We start from the raw sequence: 27,246 nt of genomic DNA on the forward strand, positions 1-27,246 counted from the left end.
TTAGGAGGCTTTAAAGAATCACAGTGCTTGCAAAGACATTTGGTTAATGTGCTGATACCTGTTTCAAGTAGATCACTATACAGAATCTTACTCTTGGTGTATATTTCTCATTTCTGCTACTACTTGTTTCATTGGATAGCCAGTGATGAGACAATAGGATCCTGTCTCTGTGAAATGAGATAGCTTGCCTTATCATCTTTTACCTTAATACCTTGAAACCATCAATGTCCAATTCTAATTGTTATTCTACTACCTCCCTACCCCAAATTAGAGAGTTTGAGATTTAAGGGGGGGAAATGAAGACTGGTCCTGGAGATGATGACTTTCCTGTCAGAGCAGCTTACAAAGATTATCTGCTTTAAATCTTGAAGAGATATGATCTACATCAGTAGAATGAACATTTAGACAATCAGAAATCCTTGAATTATGAAATTTAGCACTGAAATAAAGTAAAAACATCTTAGCTTACAAGTTTTTTTTTTACATGCTTCCCTCAGTTATCTGGCTCTTTGAGAAAAAAATAAAAGGAAAGAATATATAATCACTTAATTTATTCACTTTGTGTAAATATATATACCCTTATCTGTCACTACATTGTTCTCTTTTCCAGACTCATTTGGTTTGTCTTTCATTTCGAATCTTTTTAAAGGTAAATGTCTCCAGTGTACTATATATTACAAAGAATACAAGAAGGAAAGAAATTTGCATTTGAATTATTTGACTACCAGTAACCTATTTAGTCTTGGACAAGTCTTGTATAAGACAATTATTCACCTCTGAAATAAGAGGGTTAGACTCAATTATCTTTAATAACCAAAATATCTAAAAAAGGATTTCTTGATATATGTGTGTATGTAATTTCAATTTCTTTTTGAAGAAAATTTTTTTCCGAAGTTCATAAAACTCACACTGATTAATCATTTTAAAATTTACACTAATAAGGATCTATTGCAAACATTTTCTCACATAAAATGAAGCATTTCACTATATCAAGCTACTATTTCTTCCTTGAAACTTATTAAGTTTCACTATTGTGAAATACTCCATAATACAATATTTATTATATGATATTGTACTTTTACCATTTAATAAAATGAAGCATTATTTAAACAATTTGGTTCAAAACATGTTCTTTGTTTTATAAATATTTTCTGCAGTATGATGTTCATAGTAAGAAAGTAACAAAGCTTCACTTTGTTGTTTTATTATGTATGGTTTTTTTTTCCCCTTCAATACGTAGAGGGAACTAAAATATATGACCAAGATTCAGTTGTTAAATTGCTAAAGTTCAGGAACAATTAGTTCTCAAAATGAAATGCAAATGAATTGTTAATATAAATGAAAGATTGCTCCAAATTACTAATAGCAAGAACAAATGAAAACCAAATATTTTTGTGGTTTCACCTCAAACATCAGAAAATTGATAAGAATGACAAAAGAGGAATAGAAAGTGTTGCAGGAAATGTAAAAAAAAAAAATAGAAACAATAACACACTGTGGGTCTGCAAAATGGTCCAAGGATCATGGAAAAGAGTAAGAAATTATACTAAATAAATGACTAAAATAAAAAGATGTATTATATATTCCAAGATATTTATATCAGCACTTTTCACAGTAAAATGGCTTATTTGGGGGAAAGAGGGAAGGAAAGTTTATCAGGATAGACTCAGTAAGTAGATTTGTACTCAAGCCCAGAATACAAAGGAAGTTGGTAAAAAACAGTAAAGTGCTAAGATTTTAAACTATAAGAAGTTTTAGGATTTTATTGCTTCTTTACAAGGTATGAAGAAGTTATCTCATACATCTAGAGATACAAGGTAGCTGCCTTTTTGCTGGACAAAGTTCTATCAGCCTCTGGAGGCTCTTTAATTCAAGAGGGGTGTGAGAATTAGCCTTGTTTATCATGTGTCAAACTATTAAGAGGGCTGCTAATCTGCAGCCTAGCTGAGGGATCTTTCCAGAAGAGATATCATTCCCAGGGGAAAGAGCATGAAGATTCCATAAGAAGACACATACGCATACACACAGATATATGTGTATATATAATTCTTATACCTATAAATCATCTGGTTTATAAGTATTTCCAGCAAATATAGTGTGCTTCATGTGTGTGTTCATTCTTCTCAATAACACAGTATCTCAGCTTCTTGGAAAAAATGCTTTGTAGCAATAATTCTTACTATACCAGCTTTGCTTTGAGATAAATGCCTCCTTTGGCTAACTAGTAAGGAGTAAATGGACCTGCTGGGGCTCTGGAGATACAGTTTTAGGAATGTAGAACCACAGATTACTTTGGACTTGAGATATACACTTCCTTTTTAATAGCAAACCTGTAAGTATAAATTAGGAAAGGTCATCCCAGAGGTGGTCCTGGAGGAGCAAAAATCTAGAGACAAAATATAGACCTATCAATGGAGGAATGATGAAACAATTAGTGGGACATGAATGCCTGTAATGGCAAGCACAGAAGTAGTTCACACCTTTTTTCAGCTATTGAATTAACACCTTGTTTCCTTTAAGTTTCTTTTAAGCCTTGTGTCAAGTCTGTTAAGAAACAGAAAGTATGAACCCCACAACTTGTGAACTTCTGGGGAGAAGCTATGCCATATATAAGGAAGAGAACAAGCTGGACAATCAGAACTTCTTGGGATAAGCATCATGGAGGCAGGGCAGCTGCTACTAGACAAAGAACTGGACAAGGAGCTGTACAAGTAACTGGGAGCTGCCTGCCTTTGAACCCAAGTAACAGTTGGAGCTGAGACCATGGAAGAGGAACCATGGAAGCTGAGAGCCAATCTTGACTCAAAATGAAAGAAGACTTTACTTTGATACTGTGTACTGACTGAGAAGATTATGATTTACTGTGACCTGGGGGTGGAGAAATTTGGCTTTTGTACTTTGTGACTGAATTAAGGATTTTGTGATTGACTAAATGGTTGTACTTTATTGAAAACTATTGTGAACACTTTGGTGAAAACTATGTGGCCATTTTAGTGATGTCATTGTGAATGCTGTATTTTGATTTTCTGTGGCAAGTTGTAACATTGTGAATGCTACATTTTGATTTTCTGTAAATGTTTTGCTCTGATTCGTTACTGAAAAGAGTGTTCACTATACTATGTAATCAGAGCATTGAAAGCTGTTCATAGCAGCAGTACTCTGGAAAGCTACTCATGCATGGCTTTACAATGCAATGGAATATTACTTTGATATAAGATGATTTGTAAGAAAAATAAGGATGGAAGACAAGATAACTAATACAAAGTAAAGTAAGCAGAACCGGGAATAAATTAATAAAAATATATACAAACATTATATTAAGTATACATATGCATGTATGTGTGCAACTGTAATTTCATATATGTGTGTGTATGATTTATACATATGCATACTTAAAATAATCCCAATATAAATTTTAAGAACCACAACAAAAATCAAAACTTCATAATGATCAATCTAGGCCCCGCATAAGACATATGCTTCCTTCCTTCCTTTCTTCTTTCTTTCTTTCTTTCTTTCTTTCTTTCTTTCTTTCTTTCTTTCTTTCTTTCTTTCTTTCTTTCTTTCTTTCTTTCTTTCTTTCTTTCTTTCTTTCTTTTTTCTTTCTTTTTTCTTTCTTTCTTTCTTTTCTTTTCCTTTTTCCTCTTTCTTTCTTCCTTCCTTCTTTCTTCCTTCCTCCCTTTCTTTTCTCCTTTGCAAAAGTGGAAGACTAAAAGAGGAACACTGAATATAATAACTGACATGCTTGCTGTGTTGATTAATTTTGTTGAACTGTTTTTATTTTTCTCTTTATTCTTTGTTATAAGAGATGGATCTCCAGGGAAGGGAAAAAATGTAAATGTATTGGGAAATGAAGGTGATGCATGAATACATTGAATCAGCAGGAATTGGGTAGTTTCATCAAGGTACAAGCAGTCTGTATGTGTGTTGGGGCCAGGGGAGGTGTTGTTCTAATAACCCCTTGAAAAGGAGCCATCTGGATGAGGGAATAGGAAATACCTTAGCTCAAGGTTCAAAGTAGGTTCCTTCCAACTACCACCTTACCCTTTGAGCTTGAGTGAAGCTTGTGAGCTTCAAAGAGTCTAGAGGAATTGAAACAATAACGAGTTGTGCACAATAGAATTACAGTTTCATGTATAATCATCTTTTTATTGTACTATATTATGGAAATGCTTGTGCTAGCTCATAAGTTAAAAATAAAATTGAAAAAATTCCCATATTTTCCCCAAGGGTCTAGTAGCATCCTACTTAGATAGCAGTAGCTGTATGAAATGCCTAGAATAGTAGCCAATGTCAGGCACATTGAATGGGAATTCACCACACTCAGGAAGATTGCACTTCTTGAAGAGCCCAGAAACTGGCAGAATGCACTTCTAGTAATCTAGTACTGTGAGATGCCCCTTTGTTACATGTGCTCACTAAATTTCAGATTATTTTGCTCTAAACTCTGTATATACTTGTGGGAAATTGAATCACAGGCATTTAGATATATTTAGGTAACTACCTAAAATACTGTAACTACTATTCCTACTGTAGCATTCTAAAAACTAATTAAGTTTGAGTCACTAAAATGATTCTCAACTGGTTAGAGACTCACCTCTAGGTGGCAGCTAGGTGGCACAGTGAATAAAGCATAGGCCCTGGAGTCAGGAGGACTTGATTTCCAATCTGACCTCAGACATTTAACACTAACTGTGTGACCCTGGGCGAGTCACTTACTCCCAATTTCCCTACCTTCCTCCCTCCAAAAAGAAATATTAAAGAGACACCTCCAAATCCTCAGTGGAATCAATAAAACCATGAAAAGGAGAGGAAGCCTGTTTCTAAGAATCAAGGCTCATATGAAAAAATAGGAGAAGAAAAGGATCCTCACAGTTTACATGGGTGACACTTTCATGAAGTGTTGAAGAATGATGAAAAGTATATTTCAATGATCAGTCATGGTCCTAGAGGTCAGATGATAAAACACATTTCCTTCCCTTGAGAAATGGGTGGGGAGCTACAATTAGAGAATGCTACATATGCATTCAGACTAGATCTCTGTTAGTTTAACCGAATTGCATTTTCTTGTCATATTTAGTTTGTACAAAAAAATTTGCAGTAGAAAGATTCTGCGAAGCAAAAACAAAACAAGTTAGCAAATAACAAATCACTTCCAGGGCCTAGAACATATAGGAAGCACTTAATACATGATTACTGAATTGAAGTATCTATATTTTATCAAGAAGATAATAATAATAATGATAAAGATATATACATATTTATGTGTGTATATACATATATGCAAACATGTGTATATATACACATATGTTGATATGCGCATACATATATGTGAAATGGAGGTCCAAAAGCTCAGTGGAAAAAATTAATTACTTCAAAATTAGAATAGAGAATATGGAAGCTAATGACTTCATGAGGAATCAAGAAAAAATAAAACAGAGCCAAAAGAATGAAAAAATAGAAGACTGTAAAATATTTCATTGGAAAAACCACTGACGTGAAAATAGATGCAGAAGAGATAATTTAAAAATTATTGGACTACTTGAAAGTCATGATCAAAAGTCTAGAACCAGAGAGCAAAATAGAAATTGCAATATTTCACTGATCACCCCTAGAAAAAGATCAGAAAAAGAAAACTCCTACGAATATTATAGCCAAATTCCAGAGTCCCCAGGTCAAAGGAGCAAGGATTAAAACCAAGAAACATCTACCCAGGGGAAAATATGTATATTCAATGAAATAGAGGACTTTCAAGCATTATTGATGAAAAGACCAGAGCTGAACAGAAATTTTGACTTTCAAATACAAGCAGCAATAGAAGCATGAAAAGGCAAACAGGGAAAGAGAAATCCTTATTTTTTTTTTACTTTCACATTATACATTAGTCAGGTTATAAAGATGGAATGTATCAAATGGAATGAAAAATGGTAAAGAGGACATAAAACCAAACAAGAAAAGAAAAAAGATCATTTATTTTGCTTCCATATGGATATAAACTCAGTTCTTTCTAGTTCTTTTTCTAGATACACCCATTTCTCTCCATCATGAGTCATTTGGGGTTGACTTATATCACTGCATTGCTGAGAAGAGTCCAGTCTATCAAAGCTGGTCATCACAGATATGTTGTGTCTGCAATTGTGTACAAATTTCTCCTGGTTCTACTCTTCTCACTCAGCATCAGTTCATATAAGCCTCTCCAGGTAAATATGAAGACCGTTTGCTCCTCGTTTCTTATAGCACAATAGTATTCCATAACATGCATATACACAACTTGTTCAGCCATTCCCTAATTGAGGAGCACCTCCTTAATTTCCAATTCTTTGCCACCACAAAAAGAGCTGCTATAAACATTTTTGTACATATGGGTCTTCCTCCCACTTCTATGATCTCTTTGGAATATAACACTAGGAGTGATATTGCTGGGTCAAAGGATATGAAAGTATTTATAGCCCTTTGGGCATAATTCCACAATGCTCTCCAGGAAGGCTGGATCAGTTCACAACTCCACCAGCAATGCATTAGTGTTCCAATTTGCCCACATCCTCTCCAGCATTTGTCATTTTCCTGTTTTGTCATCTTAGACAATCTGACTGGTGAGATGTGGTACCTCAGAGTTGTTTTGATTTGCATTTCTCTAATCAATAGTGATTTAGAGCATTTCTTCATGTGCTTATAGATATCTTTAAGAGAAATCCTTATTAAAGTTGAACTGTCTACATTCCTACATAGAAAGATAATATTTGTAACTCATGAGACTTTTCGCAGTATTAGGATAGTTGAAGGGAATACATGCATACATACACACAAATATGTGTATGTATGTATATGTGTATATATTTGTTAATATATAGACATGTGTGTGTGCTGCAATGGATGGGAAGATCAGGGAGGTAAAAAGGAACAGGTTAACCTTACTCTCATCAACTTGGCTTAAGAGGGAATAACATAAGTACTCAATTGGGTATCTTACCCTACAGGAAAGTAGAGGGGAAGGGAATAAGAGGTGGGGATGATAGAAGGGAGAGCATATTGGGGGAGGGGTAGTCAGAAGGAAACACTTTTGAAAATGGACAGGGTCAAAGGGGAAAATAGAATAAATGGAGGGATAGGATGGAGAGAAATATAGTTAGTCTTCCACATTATGACTACTATAGAAATGTTTTGCATAATTACACATGTATAACCTAAATTGAATTGCTTGTCTTCCCAGTGGGGGTGGGTGATGAGGGAAGAAGGGAAAAATCTAGAACTCAAAGTTTTAAAAACAAATGTTAAAAAATTGTTTTTACATGCAATTGGGAAAGAAGATATACTGGCAATGGGGTATAGAAATCCATATTGGCTTTCAAGAAAGAAAAGTATAAGGAGGGAAGGGGGAATATAAGAGAGGACAAACTGGGGTAAGGAGTATTCATTATTCTTACCATCTTGTGGTGAGGAGTAGGGGAGAAATGTGGATAAAATTTGTAACCCAAAATTTTGTGGAAACGAATGTTGAAAACTAAAAATAAATAAATAAATTCTGGAAGAAATAAAAGAAACCAACGTATGAAATACTATCCACCTTATTCCTCCAAGGATTTGCATATTCAGTCACCCTTGTAATTATCCTCACCTGCCACCTCTGAATATACAAGCTTTAAGGTCATTAAAAAAGTGATATTCACTGGAAATTACTCCTAGAATATGTGTTTATTTTTTATTTGAGTTCTATGATGGTTCAGGTAATGTAGCAATAAGAGGGGAAAAGAGACCATTTTTTATATAATTGGACCCTTTCTAAATGACTTTTTGCCAACATCTAAGAGGCATGGTCAACAAATCTTAAAGCCAATTAGAGATTATTATTTAATATCAGGGCCTTACCCACATTCTTAGGGCAAGTGAACTGGGTAGGCCAAAAAGTAAATACCCTTACTTAGAGCTTTTTTTTTAAAAACAGGTTTTCAAATTCTTTCACCAGTTTTAATTCTACTGGGTAAGAATATGTTATATTTTCTTCATTGACAAGATTCCTTTTTCCCTCAGATTTCAGTCTCTTATCATTTCAATGCTTTAATTGGAAATATCTAGTTGGGTAGTATAAGGAAAAATTTGAATGCCTCCTGCTGGCTCACAATCTCCTGTGAAATGAACTATAGGAGAGAAGGGGAAAAAAGACATTTGTTAAGTACCTACTATGTGCTAGGTAGTTTATAAATATATAATTTTATCCTCACAATAACCCTGTGAGATAGATACTATTAAAATCCTTGTTTTAGGGTAGAAGAAACTTAGGCAAATAGACCAGAACCAGACTGTGATGGGTAAAAGGTGCTAGACAAAGGAGCTAATATTTGATCTTGGGAGCAAGAGGGAGCTACTGATGTTTGATGACCAGAAGGATGGCAGAATCAGATTTATGCTTTAGAAATATTACTTTGGTGACTATAGGAATATTGATTCTATTAGAGCAAATTTGAGGTGTACGGAACCATTAGGAGGCCATTGAAATAGATGAGACAAAAAGAGACGAGGGTCTAAATTTGCGTGACAGCCATGTGAATAGAAAGAAGAGGAGATATAAGAGAAATGTAGTGGAGATGTAATGTGAGCCAATGATGTGAATAACAAGACAGTCATTTTTCCTACTCGTCACTCAAAAATGGGCTTCCCAGTTTTGAATGAATTGTGTAACAAATGTAACCATGAATTATGTAGCAAAAAGAGGCAATTTCCCTTGCAAACACTTCAAAAAATGGAAACAAAGGAAGTTAAATAAAGTACCAAAAAATACAAGTAATTAAATAAATTACTACAATTCTAGATAGCATTAAATTTTTTTTAAGATAGCTATGGAGTTTTTAAAAAGAGAAATAACAACAAAGAGATTGTTGTTAATTTCATTCCTAAAGTACATTTGGGTAAACATAAAAGCACAATATTAAAACAATAGAAGTAATGGTAGAGGAACAGACCTGAAATGTCATAAACTAAACTTCACAATCACCTTCCTCTAGATCAGACTCCCAAAGTAGCTGATAGTAGTAATAGAAGTGCCCCCTGATCTAGGGGAGCAGTGGCAGACTTGGGTACAATTAGGGGGCATTGAATGAAGATAAGGGAGTTGTGAAAACTTAAAGAAGATAAGAAAATTTTGAAAATACATTTGTATTTATTTCATCTGTTGCATAAAAGAGCTAAAGTAGCAGTAATTACATTATTTTCTGAATAATCACACAAAATACAAGTTATAGTCAGGCCTTAACAAAATAGCACTGGGAAGTGAGTGTGTAGCCTATTGTTGGGTTACTAGCATGTATTAGCAGAAATATGGGTGTGTAATGACTTGTTTGCAGCATGATATTATATGGTTACATGATATAATATTGCATCATCAAAATTTAATGCAAAAAATATAAATTTACAATAAATTATTAAAGTTGACTTGTCATTTTAAAATATTTTTTAATTAAAGAGTTAAAGAAAGTAGATTTCCAGGTGGGTCATTAAGTAATTTTTTTTAAGGGGGCAACCAGCCAAATAAGTTTCAAAACCTCTACTCTAGATAAACTAATGTTCTTCATGGGACTAAACAGTAGAATTGAAAGGTTTATAAAATGGGGAAAAGGGTAGATAGAAGGAAATATGTAAAGTACCTTAATCAAATCAGTGGTAAAACATGAAGTAAAAATTACTCCTGTAGCTTCAGGAAGAAGAAAGCCTACAAGAGACTGGATGAGATAGTAAAGTAAAGAATTGAAATGGTAGAAACAAAATGGGATGAGATTCTGTAACAAGAGATGGGAATTTAATGATGGACATACTCTGCAAAGGTTTGCTATTCAAAGAGGTCATGACCTCTGAAACAAGATAATACCTCCATAGATAGGAAATTAGAACTCCTGAAGGACATTAACACTGAGAAACGTTTCATGGTATGGATACTCATAACAAATCAGAAAGAAAAAGATCTGGCAGAATATAGTGGGGTAAACTTGGAATATACAATAAGGGACACAGGGAAATTTTTATGATAGGACAATTTTCAATTCTCAAAAGCTCCTGCAGAAATTAATGCTTCCAAGAATGAGAGAGGAGGCAAAATCTACAAAGAGATAGAAATAGTTTAGAAAAGGAAACACAAAACGGGTACTTTAGACACAGAGACTAAAAAAAAAGTGAAGTATAGAAATAAAAGACCATGATTCAAAATATACAAGTTTAGAATAAGTAGAAATTTGAGAAGAAAACAGCCTAATCTTTTAGAAAATGAAAATTAAAAAATGGTTAACAAAATAATTTAAAAGGAGAGGAGGGCAAATTTAAGTAACTAAGTGAAAGAAAAAAGAAAGGAAACTTTAGATAATTAAAAGTAATATATATATATATATATATATAAGTAAAACTACAAATAGAGAAATGGGTGACAAATGAGTGTAAAGTGATGAAGGGCAAGTCAATGTAACTAGTGTTGTTGACTAGATTAAGTGAAAATAACTGAAGTGACAAAATAAAAATTTTTTAAAGTGATAATTAAAAGAGGAAAGAGAACTATCACCCCAAAACAATTAATTCAGAAAAAGCAATATTAAAGACACAAGTAGAGGGATATGTAATATGTAAACCTATTTGTCATAATTGCAAGTTGAAGGATTAAATAATCCTATAAAATGAAAGATTGAATAAAAAAATAAAACCTTGCACTGTATTTTGCTATCAAAAACCTCAACTAAAATGTTAAAATGTACACAGAACAAACATGAGGAAGTACAACAAATTTTAATAAGTATCAAATCATACTTAGTATCTTGAGAAAAAAAGGAAATTATATTAAGTTTAAAGGAATTCTAGACAAAACAATTTCAATATTTAGTTTATATGCTCCAAATGACATAGATTTTCATTTGATGATACAAAAATTAATTGAAGTATAAGAAAACATGCTTCTGAACATGGAAATAGTAGGAGACTTCAATGTATTTTGCATAAATACATATTTTGCATATGTAGCTTTGAACAAACGAAATAGGAACAATAAACAAAAAAATAGAAAAATTTAATAAAGTAGAAAGAAGAGCTAAAAGACATATTAAAAAAAATAGGGCTGCTAAGATCCAACCATAGCAGAACTGGAGTAAGCCAAGGTGAACTGACTTGCCCACCACAGGGGAAACTCCCAAACTTCACACTGCAGGACAGCAAGATATCTGTCAGACTTGGGTAAGAGACAAGTGCAGGGCCTATGGCACTTGGTAGCAGCTACTCCTGGGGCTACCAGTCCACAGTATGGATGCTTAAAAGTAACCTACCTGAACTTCTGGGAGCCAAGACAGCTGAGTAAAGTGTAACTGTTCCCAAATCCCTATAAAACTGAAAACCCAGAGAATATTATTGCCACTGTGTAAAATCTTGAAATAGTGGATCCAGCAGCAGGCTTGAGAGTGCTGGAGGAACGGCATGGCTGAGGCTATGCTGAGGCTAAAATGCAGGGTGGGAGGCTTCCCAACAAGCCCAATCCCAGCCAACCAGTAGGAGATCCTGAACCCAAGGAAGCATGGAGATAGCAAGTGCTAACACTAGAACCCCAGGTGTGCCTTCACACATCTAGGGGAATCAGCAGATATCAGCACAGACCAGTGACCACTGACTGAGCCTGCCTGAGTTCTAACCCAGGGTCTTGGAGTCAGAATACTGAAGTGGTTAGACTACTGCTCTCACACACCTCACACTGTGAACTTCAGTGTAAACCTGGGGAAACTCAGAAAGTCCTAGCCTTGGCCTTAGTCTAGACACTCAGAGGCCACAGCACACAAAGTCAATAACCAGGTCCCTAACTCCTAGCATAAAAAGAATGGCTCAGAGTATTCTGTGCCCCAGAAGCAGAGATCCACCTTAAAAGCCAGGAAATAGGCAATTACAAAGGGCAAAAAAATTTGAAAAAACAAAAACCTTAGAATCCTATAATGGTGAGTGAGAAAATCCAGAAGAATTTCAGAAGAGGACAATATTGACCCTATAACAATATCTGAAACCTCAAAAGGGAATATGAACTGGTCTCAAGCCCAAAAAGCATTCTTGGAAGAGCTCAAGAAGTATTTTAAAAGCCAAATTAGAGAGGTAGAAGATAAATTGATCAGTTGTTGTTTTTTCTTTTTTTTTTAAGCAATTGGGGTTAAGTAACTTGTTCAAGGTTACATGGCCAGGTGTTACTGGTTGGGTGCTAAGTGTCTGAGCCTGGATTTGATCCCAGGTCATCCTGACTCTGGGGCCCATGCTCTTACTCACTGTGCTACCTGGCTTCCCCAGATCAATTGTTGTAAAAATACAATTGACAAAATGGAAAAAAAATCACTGAAGAAAACAAATCCTTAAAAAGCAAAATTTGTGAAAAGGTTGAAAATCTAACTGGAGAAAAAACTACTTAAAAATAAAAACTGAACAAATCAAAAAGGAGGTTCAAAAACTGAGGAAAACTGTTCACTGAAAATTAGAATTTGACAAATAGAAGCTAATAACACTATGAGGCATCAAGAATCTTTCAAACAAAATCTAAAGAATGAAAAAATAGAAGAAAATACAAAATGTCTCATTGGAAAGACAACTGACCTGGGAAACAGATCCAAGACTGATAATTTAAAAATTATTGATCTACCAGGAAGCCATGATAAAAAAAAAAACAGCCTGGACAGTATCTTCCAAGAAATCATCAAGGAAAACTGCCCTGGGGTCCAAGAACTTGAGGGTAAAAAAAAATAGTAATCAAAAGAACCCACCTGACACCTCCTGAAAGAGATCCCAAATTGAAAACTCCAAGAAATATTATAGACAAATTCCAGAATTATCATATCAAGGAGGAAATTCTGCAAGCAGCCACAAAGAAACACTTCAAATATCATGGAACTACGGTCAGGATAACAGTGTACCAACAGGTTCTACATTAAAAGATTGGAGCGATTGGAATATCATATATCATAAGGTAAAATAGTGTGGACTACAAGCAAGGATCAACTATCCAGCAAAACCAAGCACAAGGAGATGATCATTCAATGAAATAAGGTACTTCCAAATCTTCCTGAAGAAAAAACCAGAGCTCAATGGAAAAATTGATCTCCAAATACAAGACTCAAGAGAGACATAAAGAACACACACACACACACACACACACACACATACACACACACACACAACTTGTTATTCAATAAGCATCAACTGTTTACATCCACATATGGGAGGATGATGCCTGTCAATACTGAGAATTATATAATTATCACAACATTTAAAAGGGATAAACATAGATAGAGGGTGCAGATATAAATTAATGAATGTGGTGATAAAAAACATTAAGGAGTACAAAGGGTTTGTAATGGGAGAAGAGGAAAGGAGGAGGCAGAAAAGGGTAAATTGTTCCATATGAAGAGGCATAAAACATATATTATAATAGAGGGAAAGAAGGGAGGAAGATGAACATTTTATGAGCTTTACTCTCATTGGTTTTGTTTCAAGGAGGGAACAACATTAGTATAGGATTCTAATGTGAAGAGACATAAAAACTTATTATTGCATAGAGAAAGAAGGGAGGGAGAAGAACATTGTTTGAGATTTACTCTCATCAGATTTGGTTAAAGGAGGGAATAACATATTTTGTTAAGTATAAAAATCTATTGTGGCTTGCAGGCAATAGGAGAAGAAAGGGTAAAGAAAATGCCTGTTAGGAGGGTTAGAAGGGAGCAAAGAAGTAGTAAGGGGAAAGAGTAGGAAAAGGGAGGGGAGCTGATAGGAAGAGAATATTGGGGAAAGCAGTGGTCAAAAAGAAAACTCTGAAGGAAGGGAAGGGAAGAATAAAAGCATAAACAGGGGAGGGAATAGAACAGATTGTAATCATAACTGTGAATGTGAATGCGATGAACTCTCCTATAAAAAGGAGGCAAAAAAATGAATTAAAAACCATAATCCTACAATATACTGTCTACAAGAAACACATTTGAAACAGGAGGATAGGCACAGGGTAAATGTAAAAGGCTGGAGTAGAATATATTATGCTTCAGATAAAGTAGAAAAAAATCAGGGGTAGCAATCTTTATGTCAGATAAATTAAAAGCAAAAATATAACTAATTAAAAGAGATAAGGAAGGAAACTATATCCTGCTAAAAGGCACCATTGACAATGAAGCAATATCATCACTAAACATATATGTGCCCAGTGGTATAGAATCCAAATTCTTAGAGGAGAAATTAAGGGAGTTAGAGGAAGAAACAGATAGCAAAACTATACTAGTGGGGGAACTCAATATCCTCCTCTCTGAACTTGATAAATCTAACCTCAAAATAAACAAGAAAGAAGTAAAGGAGGTGAATAGAACTTTAGAGAAGGTAGATATGGTAGACCACTGGAGAAAAGTAAATGGGTTTAAAAAGGAATATACTTTTTTTTTCTCAGCAGTGCATGGCACATGCACAAAAATTGACCATGTACTAGGGAATCTGAACCTCATAAACCATGGCAGAAAGGCAGAAATATTAAATGCATCCTTCTCCAATCATGATGTAATAAAAATTTTATGTAATAAAGGGCCATTGAAAGATAGAATAAAAATGAATTAGAAATTAAATAATCTAATACTAAAGAATGAGTGGTCAAACAAGAAATTCAAGAAACACTCAGTAACTTCATTCAAGAGAATGACAATATCGAGACAACATACTGAAACTTGTGGGATGCACTAGAAAGGTTCTTAGGGAGAGTTTTACTTGTCTGAATACTTACATGAATACAATAATGGAAAAGGAGATCAATGGGGCGGATAGGTGGTGCAATGAATAGAGCACCAGCCCTGGAGTCAGGAGGACCTGAGTTCAAATATGACCTCAGACACTTAAAACAAAAACTAGCCCTGTGACCCTGGGCAAGTCACTTAACCCCAACTGTCCTCCAAAAAGCAAGAAAACAGAAAGAAAAAAAAGAAAGAAAAAGGAGATCAATAAATTGAACATGCCACTGAAAAAGCTAGAAAAAGAAGAAATTGAAAATCTCAAATTAAATATTAAATTAGAAATACTGAAAACCAAAAAAGAGATTAATAAAGCTGAAATGAAGAAAACTATTGAACTATTTCATAAAACTAAGAACTGATTTTATGAAAAAGCCAATAAAATTGAGAAACCTTCAGTCAATTTGATAAAAAAAAAAAAAGAAAGAAAGAAAAGGGGCAGCTAGGTGGCACAGTAAATAGAGCACCAGCCCTGGAGTCAGGAGTACCTGAGTTCAAATCCGACCTCATACACAACTCACACACATGCAAGAACTATCATGTGACCTTGGACAAGTCACTTAATCCCAGTTGCCCTCCAAGAAAGCAAAAAAAAAAAATAAGAGAAGAAGAAGAAATACAAATTATCAGTATCAAAAATGAAAAAGGAAAAGAGGAAATTTAAACAATAATGATGTATTATTTTGCCCGATTGTATGCCTATAATTTTGACATTCTTAGTGAAATAGGTGAATATTTTTAAAAATATAAATTGTCCAGATTAACTGAAGAAGTAAAATGCCTTTTACAATTTACAAGTGATTTGTATCAAACATTTTGAAAATAATCAATTCCAATACTTTATAGATTATTTGGGAAAATTTGAGAAGAAGGAGTCCTGCCAAATTCTTTTTATAACACAAATATGGTACTAATAGCTGAATTGGGAAGAGTCAAAACAGAAAAAGAAAATTATAGACCAATTTCCCTCATGAATATAGATGGCAAAATTTTAAATAAAATAGTAGTATAAAGATTAGAGCAACTTATCATGAGAGTAATACACTTTTATCAGTTAAGATTTATTCTAAAATATATAGAGAACTATAATGGGAATGTAAATTTAAAGATCCTCCCTGCCCCTAGGCTAAAGTGCACCTGGAGCCTGGGGTGGGAGGCTTGTTTTTCAGTAGATACTTTTTGATTGGGCAGTGAGTCAATAAGGTTGTTACATTCTCTGAGCCAGGAGAAGGCTATATAAGCCCTGATGTGTAGCTTTGTTTTGGGGCTCACTTTGAGAAGTGTTCTGTGATTTGATCAGTTGAAATTCTGGGAAGCCATTGTTGAGAGTCCCCCAGCTTTGAAACACCCAGATGTTGATTTGGTATGGATGTAATGGCTGGACAGTTTGGAAACTGTCTACTTGATCTTTTTCTCTGTCTTGATAATTGTCTGTATATTCTGAAGTTTGGGGTGCTGATCTTTTTCCCCTGAACTAGGTAAACAATATATGTTTGACTGATTAAAGTGAGCTTGTTAACCCATTTTGAGTTGCTTTCCTTTATCAAAGCAGATCCAAGAACCTGTGTGGGCAACCACCCTGGGGACTCTGGGGTGCTTGCTGATACAAGAACTTAGTCAAATTTATAAGAATACAAATCATTTCCCAATTCATAAGTGGTCAAAGTATGTGAACAGGCATTTTTAAAAGGAAAAAAATTAAATACATCTATATGCACATAAAAAAATATTCTAAATCACGATTGATTAGAGAAATGTAAATCAAACAACTCTGAGGTACCACATCTCACTAGTCAGATAGGCTAAGATTACAAAACAGTAAAATGATAAATTCTAGATAAGATGTGAGAAAATTAGAACAATTGTGCATTATTGGTGGAGTTATGAATTGATCCAACCATTCTGGAGAACAATTTGGAACTATGACCAAAGGGTTATAAAAATTTTCATATTCTTTGACCCAGAAATACCTTTTCTAGATCTGTATCCCAAAGTGATCATAGATGTGGGAAAAGGACCCATATGTACAAAAATATTTATAGCAATTCTTTTTGTAGTAACAAATAACTGGAAATCAAGGGGATGTCCATCAACTGGGGAATGACTGAACAAGTTGTGATATATGAATATAATGAAATATTATTGTGCTACAAGAAATGAGGAGCAGACAAACTTCATAATAACCTGCAATTACTAATATAAACTGATTCTAAATGAGGAGAGCATAATCGGGAGAACTTTGTACACAATTACAGATATATTGTATCTGTGATGACTAACTTTGATAGACTGGGCCCTTTTCAGCAATGGAAGATTATAAGACAACTCCAAAAGACTAGTGGTGGAAAGGTCTATCCATATCCACAGAAAGAATTAAAGAGCCTGAATACATAGTGAAACAAACTACTTGATGTCTCTCTTTTTTTCGTTTTGTTTTGTTTCTTATTGACGACTTGACTAGTATTTAATGTGAAGGTATTTGTAGAACCTATGTTAGATTTCATTGAACCATGGGAGGGGACTGCGAAGGAAATGGAAGGAGAGCAAATTCGAAACTTAAGGGATTGTGGAACTGAATGTTGTAAACTAAAAGTAAATAAATAAATAAAAATTGAACTGCTAAATGATAAACTTACTTTTCCATACTTTGATGTTTACATTTTACCAAAATCTTACCAAATATGTTACCACAATTTACAAAATTTTACCAAAAAATAATGACCCAGGTATTAAGGACACAGAGATATTCCAAATACGTGGAAATAATAAGGAAGTTCATGCTTCTAAACTAATATTTATTAGTCACTTTAAGTTTGCAAAAACACTTTTCATATGTTAATCCATTTAATCAGAAATAATAAGGACATTTTATGCATTATAAGACAACATAAATACTAGTCAATTCAAAGCACAAACAAAAGACATGCTCCCAAATTGAGACTTTAGGATAAAATCTGAAATAAGAGTGGAAATTATTAATTATGTGGGAAAGAAGAATTGGAAACAATTCTGAAAAAAACAGTGTTAATTATGAAAAAGGTGAAAATTTATAGGACTTAGATAAAGCAATTGTCAGAAGAAAAATTTTAATATTTCCCCAGGCACATAATTAAACATTTTTAAAGCAAAGAAGGGATTAATGAATTGATTTTGGATTTTTATAAACTTAGAAATCCAACTGAAAACTTAGCACTATTGCTAGTAAGCATAAAAGAGGAGATAGTAAAATTAGAGAAGAAATAGTTAAATTAGGAGCTAAGAAGTCTTACAGAAATTAGAAACAAAACTAAACCTTGATTGTTTGAACACAGTATTAAGATATGAATAAACCTTTAGCAAATGTTGTTAAAGAGAAGCAGAAAATCAAGCCAATATAACAGTAAATCAAGTTGAAAATCACATTAAAATACAAGAAACTCAAATAATTTTTAGAATCTACTACACATAGTTCTATATTAACAAAACTGAGAATACACAAACAAAATTACAGGCTAGTAAATGTGTAAGCACTTATGGTTGTTTAATATCTAAATTGAACAAGAGAATGCTGGTGGTGAGAGGTAGGTCTCTTCTACTATCCAATCTTTAAAGATAATAAATGAACGAAAGTCATTTCTCATTTAATAAAGGCTTCAAATTATATGAACAAATATTTCCCCTAGGAATTATTTCAAAACAATATAAATATGTTAAAAAGCTTTCCAAATCACTAATACTAAGAGAAATGTAAAAAAAAATGTGATATTTCACCTCACACCTAGATAATTGGGAAAGATGAAAAAAGATGTGAATAGTCAATATTCAAGGGAGGGTAGAAATATAAGTACAATAATAAACTGTTGCTGTAGTTGAGAATTGATATAATAATTTTGGAAAGTGATTTGGAATTATGCAAATTGATGAAAATTTCATTCCCTTTGACCTAGAAATTGCACCATTTGGCATATACCCCAACAAGGCAATTTATTGACAAAATTAAATTTGTCTTTTTACAATAAAACATTTTAGAAGCACCTAATTTTGCATGTGTGGTACCATAGAATTGTAAACGAATTTAATGAGTGATGAACTTGCTTGAAACTCCTAGTAACAGCCTCACTTTTCATATCTAAGGCAGTATCATCCATCTTGGAATATAGAGGTTATTCAAAGATGACTAGCACCTGTGGTGTGAGGGCTTGCCAAGCACTTTTCAGGTCTGTTCAGCCAACTTTGGTGTCTACCTGGCACTTAACCATAACCTTTGGTCCCCCAAAGCTATAGCAAGCCCAGTATCCACACCCAGGTAAATGTTCTTGGCAGATAGACTAAACCAAGGTAAGCATAACCAAAGGGCCTCAGCTCCATTGAGAAATTAAGGGGATGTCTAGTCTAAGCATGTAAAGATATAAAGCATGTAGAACAGAGAGACAAAAACATATTTTTTATTAAAAAGATGTCCACTGTTGAATGTCTAAATAAATTATAGCATCTAAATAAAATTTAATAGAACTGTTATAGAAGAAATGACAAAGATTATAAATACAGAGAATTGTGGGAAAAAGTTATATGCACTAATTCAGCAAGAAGTAAACAGTCAGACAATTTTAGATAGACTAAAATAATTTAAGTTGAAAGAACAATGGTCACACACCAATTCAAAGTAAATGTTGCAAAACTACAAAGCATGACTCCAAAGAACATGTACAGGAAGACACTTCCTCCCTTTCCTTTGAAGGGGTGCAAAGTCCACAGGTTTGCCACACACACATATTAAAAATGTATTGATCATTGGGGGTGACTAGGTGGCACAGTCAATAGAGCACTGGCCTTCGAGTCAAAAGCACCTGAGTTCAAATTCGGCCTCAGACACTTAACACACATACAAAAAAAAAATAGCCATGTGACCTTGGGCAAGTCATTTAACTCCAATTGCCTCCCCCCCCCCCCAAAAAAAAGGTAAAAAAAAGTATTGATCAGTTTCACTATATAGTTGTGTTTGTTTTTTGGAGGGAGATAGCTTTCTGTGAGAGAATGAGGTAGAAAAACTGGTGAAAATTTAAGTGAATAGATATACATAAGATTTATTTTTTAAAAAAGGCAAATTTGCATTAAGTATACTACTAATTTCATGAGAACAGATGTTAGCTGACTTTTCTACATATATACCCAGTATCTAGTCCCATGCCTAGCCAATGACAGTATGTAAAACATATTCATTGAGTAATTGGTTATTGATTAAAGTAAAATCCACTTGGAATTGATTAGAAATACTGGTTTGATGAAGAGTGATGAATCAAGGATGACTACAGAGTTGAAAACATCTGAAATTGGAAGAGTGATCCTGTTTGTCCTCCATTTTTGAAGAGGACCAATGACATCACAGTCATTAGTTGTACATGAATGGTGTTTAATAAGGCAGAATTGCACAATGTTGTCAGTCTCACTCTCTCTTCCAAAGCCATTGAAGTCCAGTGCATTACAAGTCAAAACAACTGACAATGACTCAAGATGTAGTCGATGACTTCAGTGTCTTCCATGTCTGACCAAATTCAAAGTGCTACAGAACATCAAATTTCACTGCCTTCATTGGCATTGGGAAAATAATTGTTTTTTATCTGTCTATTATTCCACTTGGGATGTCTTCACATGCTTAGACTAGACATCCCCTTAATTCATCAATGGAGCTGAGGCCCTTTGGTTATCCTTACGTTGGTTTAGTCCATCTGCCAAGAACATTTACCAGGGTGTGGCTACCAGGCCTGCTACAGCTTTGGGGGACCAAAGGTTATGGTTAAGGGCCAGGTAGACACCAAGATAGGCTGAGCAGACCTGAAAAGGGCTTGGCAAGCCCTCACAACAGAGGTGCTACTCTTCTTTGAATAACCTGTATACCCCAAGATAGATGATACTGCCTTAGATATGAAAAGTGAGGCTGTTACTAGAAGTTTTAAGAAAGTTCATCAATCATTAAAATAATCTAGAGATATAGTAAGAGTAGTATCTACTAAGGTCCCTTCTATGTATACTAGATAATTTTCCTTATATAGTGATGAAACTTTCCTTGCATCTTTATTGGTCCAACTTATGAGAGTTCAAACTACTGATTTAGATTCCTTGTCAACTAAGTACAAAAGCCCAGGACATGAGTCATCATTGACTCCTCAAGCTTTTAACTATGACTTACCACTATGAAAATGTGGAGATAGGGAATGCAGTATTTTAATAAATACACTTTGCATGATTTTTTAAGCATAACTTTTTTGTTGTTAAATGCTATATATAGCCCGTAAGTGTCTCATTTTATTCAAAAACTGAACCTGAAATATGGAATTGAGATGAGTTAGGCAGAGTTCAGAACATTTAGTTTTTGTCCAATAGATTGAATCTTTGTGACTTTATAATTCACTAAATAGTTGAACCAGAAGACACAAAGTAGAAATAGAAAAAATCCATAGGACACTTGTTGAAAAAAAAAAAAAACTCCAAAATAGAAACTCTCAGAAAGATTACTGTCAAAATCCAGAATTTCTTGTTCAAAGAAAAAGTACTAAAAGCACTGAGATAAAAAAAATAAAGTATTGAAGAACCAGAATCAGAATCACATAAGATTGAGCAGTCACCTAATGAAAGAGCATAGATCTTGAAATATGATATTCCAAAGGCAAACAGTATAAACTTAGAGACAAGAATAACTTATTCAGCCAGTGTATAATCATATAAAGGAAAAAAATAAAATTTTAATAAAATAGAGGACAACCAAGCATTTCAAATGAAAAGACCAAAGCTGTTAAAATTTTGATGTGCAAACATAGGAGTCAAGTGAAGCACAAAAAGATAACAAAAAGAATGTTGTGCAACAATCATAAGGGACTAAAAAATTATAAACTATTTACATTCTAATATAGGGAGATTACATATATATGTTTTCTCAGAGCCTTATCATCACCAGAGAGTCTAAGGTTGACTAAGGAGGCTTAGAAGAGACTTTATCATTTATTGATGATTTTAAAAGGAAAAAGAAAGGGGGGAGAGGGGAAGAAGAACACAATAGGGTAGGATATGGATGAGTATGGCTAAGGAAAATTGTCTCATATAATCAGGATGTACAAGGAGAAGTTTATATAAATAAGGAGGAAGGATTGAGGGGAGTTGATGGCACTCAAATCTCACTTTCATTAAAACTGATTAAAGGAGAAATTTATAGACACAAACAAAAGCATGCAAATGTGTACATGCCTATATAGGTACATTTGTGTGATGCATATATTTATACATGTGTATCCATGCATGTATTTTTATCTACACACATATATGCACATAACTAAGTATAGAAATATAAAAATAGGAGAGACCTCCTCTTCCCGGCGCAGGTTGCAAGGCCGGTTCCCCGGGGAAAGAGCCCTGGGCGAAGGTGGAGGCGAGCTCGAGGCTAGCGGAAGCCTAGGCAGATGGAGCGTCGTGCGCCCACTTCCGAGCCCTGTGCGGACGCCTTTCTGCAGAGCTGGGCGCTCTGGGGACTTTGGAGGAAGCGGCGGTCCTGAGAGCCGGAGACAGGGACGGCTTCCTCTATTCAGAGCTCCAGGTAGCTCGCCTCCTGAATCTCTGAAGCCCAGCTGACCTCTCCCATGCTGAGAGACAGGAGAAAGCCCAGGGAGAGCTGACCCTGAGTCTCCAGGCTCTGGGTATGTCCCAGCCAGAGCCAGGAACCCCAGGCAGCCAGTTGCTGAAATATCCATGCAAAGATTTCAGATTTGCTTCCCTCACTGCCCGCTAGACCCCTGGACCCCCTACTCATTCAACCTCTGGGTGCCCCGCGATGGACCCAAGGTACTGCCACGACAAACGTCTTGAAGCCCCTGTGTTAGGGGTTGGCCCCCAAGTTTGAAATCTCCTTTGCCCACGTCTTAGTTTCCTGGGCTGACCTCTCCTGACTGGTCCCAGCCTCAGGACAGGCTGCCTGTCTGGTCGCCTGATGCCCCATCGACAAGGTGCTAATAGGCCTAATCCCTGACAGAGGGGGCCGGCCCAATGAGCTGGAGGCTCCTATGCCCAGCTGGCAGAACCGAAGGGAGGGTGGGCACCAGCCCTGGGGAGGGAAGAAGAAGAGATGGTGAACAGGATGCTGCCAGGGCCCATCTGGAGCCCTCTGTCACTAGAGGGGGGGCAGGGAGGGGGAAAGTGGGAGGCTGAAGGACTCCAGGGTTTGCATCCAGTTCCCCCCAATACCTATTCCCACCAAAGCCAAACTCTCTGGAAAATCTATTTAATTTATAATTTAAAAAAATAGGAGAGAGAGAGAAGACAACATAGGGAGGCATAAGAGGGAGGGTTAATTGAAGGAGAAATTAATACATATGTATATACACAGACATACACACATGTGAATGTATGTATATACATGTATGCATATATACATACATTTGGTCCAGTAGTACCACTATTCCCCCAAAAGAGAAATGAATGAGGAAAATGACCCAAAGCACAAAATACTTAAAGCAGCCTTTTTGTAGTAATAGTAGCAGCAGCAGCAGCAGCAGCAACAGCAGTAGCAGTAGTAGTGGCAGCAGCAAAAATGTGGTAAAATAAGGGAGAGTCTATAATTAGGTAATTGTTGAACAAAATGAGGCATGTGAGTGTAACAGAATACTATTCTGTCATAAGAAATGATACAAAAGAGATCAGTGAAACCTGGGAAACTTGTATGAACTCCTGTAGAGTGAAGTGAATAGAACCCATAAAACAATATATACAATAATGACAACACTGTTAAAACAAACAAGTTTGAAAGTCACAAGAACTCTGATAAACACAATGACCTACCAAGACTGCTGAAGAAAGATGAAGAAACACCCATCTCCTGAAAGAGGTTTCAGGGATAAAATAATGCATATTTTGTGGGAAACAATCAAGGAATGTATTTTCCTTACCTATGCACATCAGTTACAAGATTTTTTTAGTGAGATGGAAGAGAGAGAAAAAGCAGTACTATTTGGACAGAAAAAATAAAATTAAAATTGAACATATGTGGTAGACTTGTAACAAATGCAGTTTACCAAAAGTATGCTTAATATCCAATGTTATATGTGATTTCATGATAAATAATCTCCATCAAAAACCTGTGAGCCCAATGCCAAATCATGTTAAACAGATATTTGAAGTTAAAAGGACACATTAAATTTTAAGTTTTTTTCAAGATGGAAAAAGTTGTAATGTTAATTTTATAAATCCACAAATTTAATTATTATACTTTTTCTCTGTTAATTCATGCACTGTGTAGGTATTTAAATATGTGCTGGTTGTTTAACTTAAAAAATACTGTCCATGAATATTATTGTAAGAAGATTTATATGAAGTGTTACAAAACGAAGTGAGCAGAAGCACAGAATCAGTTTATTACAATAACAACAATACTGTAAGGACAGCCAACTCTTATTACCTCTGATCAACATAACAGAATCAGCTACAGTTTCAGAGCACTCAGGACATTGGCAACACGTTTTGTTTTTTTATTTTCTCAGTGGATAAGGGAAAGTGGGAATTCTCAACAGAAAACTAAAAAAGTCAGGGGGAAATATACTGTCCTTCAAGCCTTATTGGATAATATGCTACCAGAGTAATTTTCATTGTGCTAATCTACACCAAATCAGGACAAGCATTGATTTTAAAAAATCCCTAGAAAATAATTAATTTTTGTTTCTAGGATTATCATATACACTAAGATCATTTTAATCATGAAAATGTTCAAGCAAATCTAGTATCCTGTGTCAGCTTCAAAAGCTCTTTTACATGTGTAGGGAATCCCCCTTTTAATTTTTTTTTTCCTTAAAAAAAATTGAAATTCATGGTAGATACCCTGTATCTCTGAAAGAAAATGTGATGTGATATGTGAAAAGACTGCTTAAACAGAAACTTTATCCTTTTCTTGGAAAAGTAAAGGTCTTCATTTAGGTAGTGTTGAATGTATAGCCAATTCACAAATCTTTAATAATAACTTTTTAAATCAAAAGAGAACATTAAAAGCTCTTCAAATTTATGTAAGCAGAATGGATTTAAGAACCAAATCTAAAAAGACATAAAATGGACATAATATTTCCATTTTTACCCTTAAAACTTGACTGTCAACATTTTATCAGTGTATTGTGGATTATAAATCCAGAATTGTGTATGTCACCCAACTTCTTTATATTGGAATTCATATTTTCTAAGCCTTTTCCCCAGCATGCCACCTAGCAAAAATAATCTATCTGAACTTCTATGAAATACCTTCAGGTTGAAACCTTTCCTGACTTTATTTCAAATTACCAGAGCTATTTGGCATTTTTCTCCTTGGAAAATTCTGAAACTCACTGAGGGGTGCAATTCAATCTATTACATCAGTGCATTTAGTACAGTAACTCAGTCAAAGTTACATCCAAAAAGTGTAATTGTGGATGCAAATAGCTGTGAAAGAGTCTTTGCAGCTCTTGAAAAGCATTTTACAAAAGCATTGTATAGTAAGTCCAAAAATGTGCTGGTGAAACCTTCTGTTAAATATTTTTTGCATACATATTATTAACTTTAAACACATGGCTTGCTCCTTTTGGCCAAATGTTCTTATATGTAGATCTTGAACTAATTTACATGTCTCAATTCTGATTTTCATCTCTATATTCCAATTTCAAAGAACTTCACTAGGTGCTAAACGCTGTCAATTTTGTGCAGAATTCCAGTACCTTTCTTTCCTTCAGTAAATATAGTAAAATGGCCCCAAAGGATGAAAATTACCTGTATTTAACACCCTTACTAACAAACAGATGTGTTTTTTTTTTCCCGTAATGTATCTGGTCTTATTCTAGTTAGTATTTACAGGAGGATAAATAGACCAAAAAATAGAATGATGGAAAAATAATTACATTCTCCATTGTGATGCTGCATTTGTACTTCCTTTTTATTGAAGTAGAAAGAAATATCCTTCATATTGTGAGCTCTCTTTGTTAAGATGATGGAGAAGAAACTTATTCGGTTTATCTTTATCCAAGAAATTCCACACACCCCTCCAAAGATGTAGGAAAAAAAACCAGTCTGTCATGCCTTGGGCATGTCTTAATATTGAAATTTAATAAGTGAAAATTGATATTTAATGATTACTTAAGATATCTTTTAAAATATTTCAAGCATAGTCTCTTCTGTTTTACTCTGAGATTTAGAAGGAACATGAACTGCTGGAGGCCAAATATTGAAGGCTGCATATGGAAATGTAAAATGATCTTCACTGAATATGAAGGAAGTTGAATTTACATTTTATAGTGCCATCCAAAAAGAGGTTCCATAATTTTAAAAACACTTAGCTGTACATTGGTGTGTAGGTTCAGCTCTTGCCTAGATAATTAGATGCATAGCTTTAAGAATGAGCCCGGTAGTCTGTCTCATCCATTGCACAGGACACTGAAGGATTCACTCTGAACAGCAGCATCTAGTTAGCCAGAAACATGAATGTACATACCAGTAATTTAAATCTACATTTAGCTGGAATGAAGAAAAATGGCAATTTAGTCACAAAAATTTAACCAGATGGTTTTATCCTCTGAGCAGAAATAATACAGTTGGATTAATTCAAGCATTTCAATAGTTTTTATAATTTGAGTAAAAACACATCTAATGAAAATGCATGTAAATATAGTTTAATTTTAAGTTGCATTGCTTTATTGACTTTGAGCTATTCATGTGATCATGTACAGAGGAACTTTCACTTGGTTTATTTGAAAATTTGCAAACTTTGAAAAAAATCACATTCCCCAAAATGACAATTAATATCCTTTAAAATATCATTGTCTTAGTCACATTTAGAATATAGCTGTGAAAAGTATCTCTATCAGTTTCTTTCAAGATACATACAGCTTTGACACAGAGGCAGTAGTTAATGTAATATCTGATTAACAGTACTGAAAAGCCAGCTGTTTTGTTTTCTTCTTCAGTTTTCACGTTTTATATGTCTGGGATTTCTTGTCAATTATAAAGTGCAAATAGATTTAATGGATCGTATTCCAAAATAATGGGACACAAAGCTGTGATACATATGATCTTTGTTGGAGATAACAAACCTTTCATTTTAAAAAATCATTGGAGGGGTAGTGTGTCAAATTCTTGCAACAAAGTTATCTCTTGTCTCATTTTTTAATTGGGAACATTACTGTTCAAACTCATCTAAAAGTTTGTGTCACCTAGAAGCTAGAATTGTCAAACTTTTATCTGTTAATGAAAATGATGAAGTCCTCCACTGAAACTAAGAGTTAAAATATCAGCAGAGGTTCAATGAAGTTACAACATCTCTAATGGGTTATAATTCAAACAAATTTGGTTTGAAAAAACTATTGGACTACCTCCATGAAGATATTAAGTGAGGTATTTTAAAGTCTTTAATACCCATCCATAAAGTGGCACCATAAATGAATGAATGAATGGAAAGAAAGAAAGAGAGAGAGAAAGAGAGAAAGAAAGAAAGAAAGAAAGAAAGAAAGAAAGAAAGAAAGAAAGA

The 27,246-nt window shown here is 34.5% G+C and overlaps 1 pseudogene; it reads left to right on the forward strand.

The window, feature by feature from the left end:
• The window catches only part of LOC138159212 (protein FAM98C-like), a 68,442-nt pseudogene extending 45,596 nt beyond the window's left edge, over positions 1-22,846 (forward strand).
• Positions 22,847-27,246: the final 4,400 nt, after the last annotated feature.

Source organism: Petaurus breviceps, unplaced genomic scaffold (assembly GCF_028583685.1).
Source record: "Petaurus breviceps papuanus isolate PSGF00001 unplaced genomic scaffold, PetGlider_PUasm1.0 175, whole genome shotgun sequence".
Classification (NCBI taxonomy): Eukaryota; Metazoa; Chordata; class Mammalia; order Diprotodontia; family Petauridae; genus Petaurus; species Petaurus breviceps.